The sequence below is a fragment of the Euphorbia lathyris genome, chromosome 1 (assembly GCF_963576675.1).
Source record: "Euphorbia lathyris chromosome 1, ddEupLath1.1, whole genome shotgun sequence".
NCBI lineage: Eukaryota > Viridiplantae > Streptophyta > Magnoliopsida > Malpighiales > Euphorbiaceae > Euphorbia > Euphorbia lathyris.
Window position 1 is genome coordinate 55,517,074 of NC_088910.1, and position 6,996 is coordinate 55,524,069.

Consider the following 6,996-nt stretch of genomic DNA (forward strand, 5'->3'; position numbering starts at 1 on the left):
GTGGTAAAAACATTCCCGTGAAGATTGTCATATGAGCTTTACCAACTTATATTATGCAAGTGTTCCACCTTTTGTTGTCTCTTTGTGATGAAATTCAAAAGATGACGAATTCTTTTTAGTGGGGTGCTCGGTATTAAACATGTGAGATATTCATTATGTTAGTTAGGAGAAGTCGTGCATACCTAATGGTGTTGGATTGTTAGGTTTTTAGAAACTTCATGAGTCAATATCAGTCTACTGGTAACAAAGTTGATCTCTCTTATCAAATCCCTCTTCCCTAACAACCTTAATCCCAAAAGAACGATATTATCCTTATAGTTCTTTCTTTATACTTTTTTTAGGATCGAACACAAACTTTGTGTGGCGCAACCTCTTTTCAGCTTATGATCTCATTAAAACGGGGAGCCGGATAAAATTGGGTAATGCGAATAGTCTTTTTTATCATTTGGAATCATCCTTAGCTTATAGACTAATCAATCCTTTTTTGGAAACTCTTTTATTGAGTGGTATAGGAAGAAGCAAAAAATGTGGATATTATAAACTCTTCTTACATTGGGTGGGATTTTGAGATTTTGAATCGTTTCGTGCATAGAGACAAAACTTTGAATATTAAAATCCTTATTTCTAGTCAGCTTCAAAAAGATGTTTGGACTTGGATCTTTGATTGTAGAGGAACCTACACAATCAAGAGTGGATACAAGTTTCTTATAAAGTAGTTCTTTTTCCTCTATGGTCGTCATTTCCTTTGATGGTATGCAACTATTCCTTCTAAGTTTAAGGATCTTTGTTGGTGTGCAACATTTGATTGCCTTCCCACGACTATTGATATTCACTGTATTAGTGTAGACGCATAGAGATGGCCCTTAGGTGTTAACTCTATCCTTCTTATCAATTGGATACACTCCATAGTTTTGTTTCCTGTGATTTTGCTACTTTTGTTTAGGTTTTGTCTAACATTGGCTGTTATAGAGTTGTTCTTCCAAGTTTTGTGGATTGACTTTTACGGGGCATTTGTTTTGGGGTTTCAGGAAAGTGTAATGGAAAGATTTAATTCCTTTTATTGGTGTTTGTTTTCTTAATTCAATCATTCACCTTAAACTTTTTTTACCACTAACTCCTCTAATCTCATTACCCAAACCCCCTGAGGTTTTTTATTCCCTTTCCCATCATTTACTTACTTGGACCTCTACTCTCCTTATAACACTCAACTTTAGTCTCTATTTTACTTTTTACTTTTTTTATTATTATTATTTTGGTCCATATATTTATTTATTTTTACTTTTTTATCCTTGAATTAATTTCACTTTTGATTATTGTACTTATATATTTTTAAATTTTTTTCCTCAAAAAATATTTTTGACTAAATTTTATATTTTGATCCTTATATTTATTTATTTATATTTTTTATTCCAGTTTTGATCATTTTGACCAATTTTTTCTTTCATCATACATTTTGGTTTAGTATTTATTTTTAATTATTTTAAAATGATTATTTTCTTTATAAAATATATGTATGCATAAAAATTATCGTTAAAACAATGTACAATTATGGTTTATTACATCATTTGAATTAAATAGTCAAAGAGAATCATAAGTATATTATTCCCTTTCTGGAATTGAAATAAACAGACAAAAGAATTTATGATTATTCCATTCATTTCTCATTATTTTCATTTCTTAATTTCATTATGTTACCCATGTGCCAACCAAACGCCCCTTAACATGTTATTTCCTCTTGATTCAAGGATGGCATTTGTAAGGTACTTGCCATTTTGTAGTGCATTTGATACCATATGAACAATGTTATTTGGAGGAACTCAAGCCAGTCTCCTACAATGATTCTTCAGTTTGCATTATCCTCTATTCCGGCTTGGCAAGAAGGCCAACTCAGTCCAAATGCACGACTCTTCTCTTCATCAGTCCGCCTCTCTTCTAGCTAGTCTGCGCTTCTTGGTGATTGCTTGAAGTGTAATTTTGATGCTTATTGTTCTATAAACTCTACCAATATTGGTATTAGATAACCTTAAGAAATGATCAATGTAGGTTCATGTGTGCTCCTAATGTCCTTTGTCCTTGTCACTTCGACCCCTTCAAGGGAGAAAATATGAGCTATAAAGAGGCTATAAGTTGGCTTAAAAACCTTTCTAATCGACAAGTTTCGCATTGAGAAAGACACTCAACTTTTAGTCCAGACCCTTCAAACCAACATTCATTCAAATTCTCATGTAGGAATCTTGTTAGATGATTTCTAGGACTTTATTAGCTTTTTTTCGATACTCTAAGGCATCTCATGTGAGAAGAACAACGAACCAAGTAGTTTGTACTTTAGTGCGGGTTGCTGGCTCTCATATTGACGTTCATATTGGGAGGTTATTCCCTATTCTTTTATTATACTCTCCCCATTTGGACTTGAAGTTACACATTTTTCTTTAAAAAAGAAAAAACAAAAACAATTATCCTTAAATTTGTTTGAGACAATCACCCTGTTTGACAAATAGCTATTAGTTGATTACATTAGCTCTTTGCTGATTACCTTTTTTGTTAGCTGATTTGATTAGCTGATTGTGTAAACTTGTTTGGTAAAACTTAGGTGACTGCTAATAGATGTTTGTATAAAATGACAAATAAGAACACGATAAAACTTTTATTTGGAGTTAAAGGGTATTAGGGGTAAAATTGTCATTCAAAAAAGATGAATCAATAAGCTAATTGAAGAAGCCAACTTTTTTTAAAATTAGCTTTTTAGATCCAATAAAATGTTTCAAACATCTCTTCACTGAACACCATTATTAAATATTTAACTAGTCAAAACCTCTAAAATAACTCAAATTCCTAATTTTACCTTAAAAATCTCTTTATTTTTATATACAATTTCTTTAAATGGATTTAGAATAGAATAGCATAGGTATAGAACATTGTAAATGGGTATTGAAACGAACAAAACAATTTTTGTAGATATCTGTCCGGCTACCACTCAAGTTAAAAACTACCACTAATAAAAGAAAGACATGAATGGATTAATTATTTGATAATATCAATAAAATAATTTAAAAGAAAATCAAAGTTTATAATTAATTAGCCAATTCATATAGTGTGAGTGTTGTTAACATTAGTTGAGCATGAAAAATTGGAAAACTTGTAATCTATTTTAGTTAATTGGTTGGAACAAACTTAATTAATTATTGAGGTTCTAAAGCATGTTAGAGTAATTATTAAGGAAATCGGATTATTCGTTACCACTGGTAATAAAGTATACTATTATTAATGAAGCTCATTCATTCTAATAATGGATCATATATAGTGACAAGCTTCAATTTCTAAGCAACTCAAACTTTACACTAAAATAAAAGGTTCTCTTTATTTTATTTTCTATAAGGTAACAGTTGCCAATTATTGTACTATATTATATATATTAGAAATCTGGAAACCTTTTATTAAAACAATTTACCAATGAGAAAGAGGAATTTTCACATGATATATATCTCAAACAATTAAAGGTCACATCACTACAAATAACATTAATTGCAATATTAATGGAATAATTGGATAAAAAGGATTTATAAAGAGAACATGTCCTATTGCATAAGGTTGTGACATTTGTGTGTATTTAATATATATGATTTAAAAATAATTTAATCACAATTGTAGGTGATATAGCCCCACTCATATATTTCTTTTTCGCTTGAAAAATTACATCTATATATATATATATATATATATATATATATATATATAAAAAGTTATTTTCTTTAACCTCCGTATTTATTCTTGTATTTTATGGTTATATATGTAGTTGTGCTGTAAGATATAGTAAATCAAATTCAATTTAATTTTACCAAGCTTCAATAGAAAAAAAAAAAAAAAAGTCATATATGTAATTGGAAGGTAGAATTTAGCTAAGGTCACGTGAGGGATGGAAAAAGAAACTGGTGGTGGACTTAAAAACAGTAAGGCGTTCTTATAAAAAAAAAAAAAAAAAAAAAAGAAATGAAAGGCGTTGACACGTCAGTGAAAGAGACGATATAGTATACTACTCCTTACTGGGATGGAAAAGAAAGGAAAGTATTAGCATTAATATATCATAAATTTTTCTTTTTTGGTCTAAATCATAGGTAGCCTCATGAATTTGTGACTTTTAGTCATTTTGTCTCTTGAATTTACAGGACGACCTATTTACCAATTCAACTATTTAAAAGTGGTATTATCAACCCCCTGTTTTCATTATAAAGAAAACAATTATGACATATTCTCATTGCAAGCACCAAAATTTACACTATATATAATTACGGAAGCAGAGAGAAATGAGAAGAAGTGTTTTAGAGGTCTTTTTGATAAGTTGTCAACGTAGTAAAAAATCAGATTAAAAATATTTAATTAATTAAAAAATAAATATTTAATTAATTAAAAATAACAAATTTATATTTATAATATATTAAATAATTACTAGCCTATTAATTAAAATAATAAAAGAAAACAAGAGTTACGGGAAGATGAAAAAACACAAAGTTAAGGAAATCCAAAAGTCACAAATAAACTTCTATATAAAGCATGATAGATAATATTCCACCATTATATTCATTAGTCACGATAGATAGTATTATATTTCTGAAGGTAAATATTCGATTTTTTTCATATGTTGTAGTTATTTTGTTCTCAATTATGTTGTTGTTTTATTTTTTATTAAACAATAGTTGTTATGGTTTCATCTTTCAGATTCATTTCTGTTGTTACCCAGGTTCTATACCTCTCGCTATCTTATCCATGTTTTCTTTTTTATTTGTCTTTTTTTTTTCCAAACTGATAGCTTCAATTGAAAAAATCTGACAGAAATAGAAGATGCATGAACAACTAAAATCGGAAAACACAAAAGTGTCAAAAATTACAAGAAATTCTTATGTTTCTCAAGGTAATTATTCGATTTTTTTTTTCATATGTTGTAGTTATTTTTGTTCTCAATTGTGTTGTTGTTTTCTTTTTATTAAACAATAGTTGTTATAGTTTCATTTTTCAGAGATGAAATTTCATTTCTGTCGTTACCCAGGTTCCATACCTCTCGCTACCTTATCCATGTTTTCTTTTTTATTTGTCTTTTTTTTTTCAAAATGACTAAAATAAAGATTTTGTAAATTTGTATTCTTTTTTAGTATATGTTGCTAGATGTTATCATTTCGATTGCTAACTCTTAACTAAAATTTAGATTTTCGGCTTTATATGAACTCAATTTTTGGCTTTCTCAATTGTGCTGTTGTTTTATTTTTATTAAACAATTGTTGTTATATTTTCATCTTTCAGAGATGAAATTTCATTTCTGTCGTTATCCAGATTTCATACCTCTCGCTACCTTATCCATGTTTTCTTTTTTATTTATTTATTTTTCAAAATGACTAAAATAAAGATTTTGTATATTTGCATTCTTTTATGTTCCTAGGTGTTATCGTTTTGATTGTTAACTCTAACTAAAATTTAGATTTTCGGCTTTTTATGAACTCAATTCTTAGTTTTAATTGAAGTTAGATTAATTTTTCTAATTCGGAACATGTTGAAATCCACTCATTTTTTTTAAATTTGAGTTTAGCTAATTGATATGGATTGTATTTTTTATTGGGAAAAGTACAAAAATAAATCTTGTGGTTTGACCCATTTTCGAACTGCACCATTGTGGTTTAAAAGTTTGCAAAATGGTACCATATGGTACGTTCCGTTAGCAAAAGCAGTCGAAATTGTAACACCGTTAAAAAATTGATGATGTGGCAACCTTGGTCAAAAAGTCAGAGGGGCATTTTTGACATTTTCTCTTTTCTTCTTCGTTGTTCTCTTCTCTCTCTTTTGAAACGTCGATGATGACTATGGTCTGTTTGCTATCATTCATATCTCCAGTTAACGAAGAAATGAACGAATTCGCAGCAAAGGATGAAATTGATCATCGGATTTAACAGAACGATCCAAAACTCATTAACCATAACTTCCTTCATTGTCAAACCTGGCTTTTCAACTCTCTCCATTAATTTTTCAAGCTCTCTCTTCATAATCTTAATCTTCACCTCTCTAATTATTCAATCACCAGAAGACGACGACAAAGAAGAGAAATTCCGATTCCTTTCGTATCATCTTCATCGTCTCTAAGACGATGATTCTCTTATGCAACAGTTTCCATCTCAATCTGCTTTTGCAAACATCCATTATCATCTTCTGCGTTTCAGAAGAGGGAGAAGAGAATAAAAACATTTAGAGCGGTGGATATATTTCTGGAAATCATTTATCCTTTCTTCTGTCATAAATAATTTGATTTTTTTGATCAAAGAATTCAAGTCTTGCCCAGTGCTGTTGAGGCGGAATTTACTAGGAAAAAGGGGATTGATTTTTGTTGCTGTTGATAGAATAATAGAGAAGTGGGAACACCTTCAGAATTTTTTGGCTGCTAAAGTGGGAATTTATTGGAAAGGTGGGCTTGAGATTATGTGGCCGGTGATTGAGAATTCCAGGATCTCTTGACGATGGAGATGAACATCGACGGTGAGGTGAGAAAAGAGGAGAGATTAGAGAGGGGAAAGATGAGGTGTCACTTGTTTATTGGGTAAGATTTAAAATTTTAAAAATATAATAAATTAGAAAATATAGGATATATGAAAGGACAAAATTACCCTTTAAACTTTTTGACTTTGACTGCCACCTCAACATTTTTAACACTGTTAGACAGAAATGCTTATATTTGCTAACAGATTGAAGTACATGGTACCATTTTGCAAACTTTTAAACCACAGGGGTGCAGTTCGAAAATGAGCCAAACCACAAGGTTTATTTTTGTACTTTTCCCTTTTTTATTTTTATGCATTTTGGTACAAATAGATATAAAGTTTCACACGATAGTTGTTCATTGAAGTTTGAGACATATTAAATAAAATATTAAAGAGATATTGGAATATTATACTTAAAATGAAGTTTATTTCAATATAAATTATGTTATATTATTATTATTATAAAAGGGGTCCTTCTGGG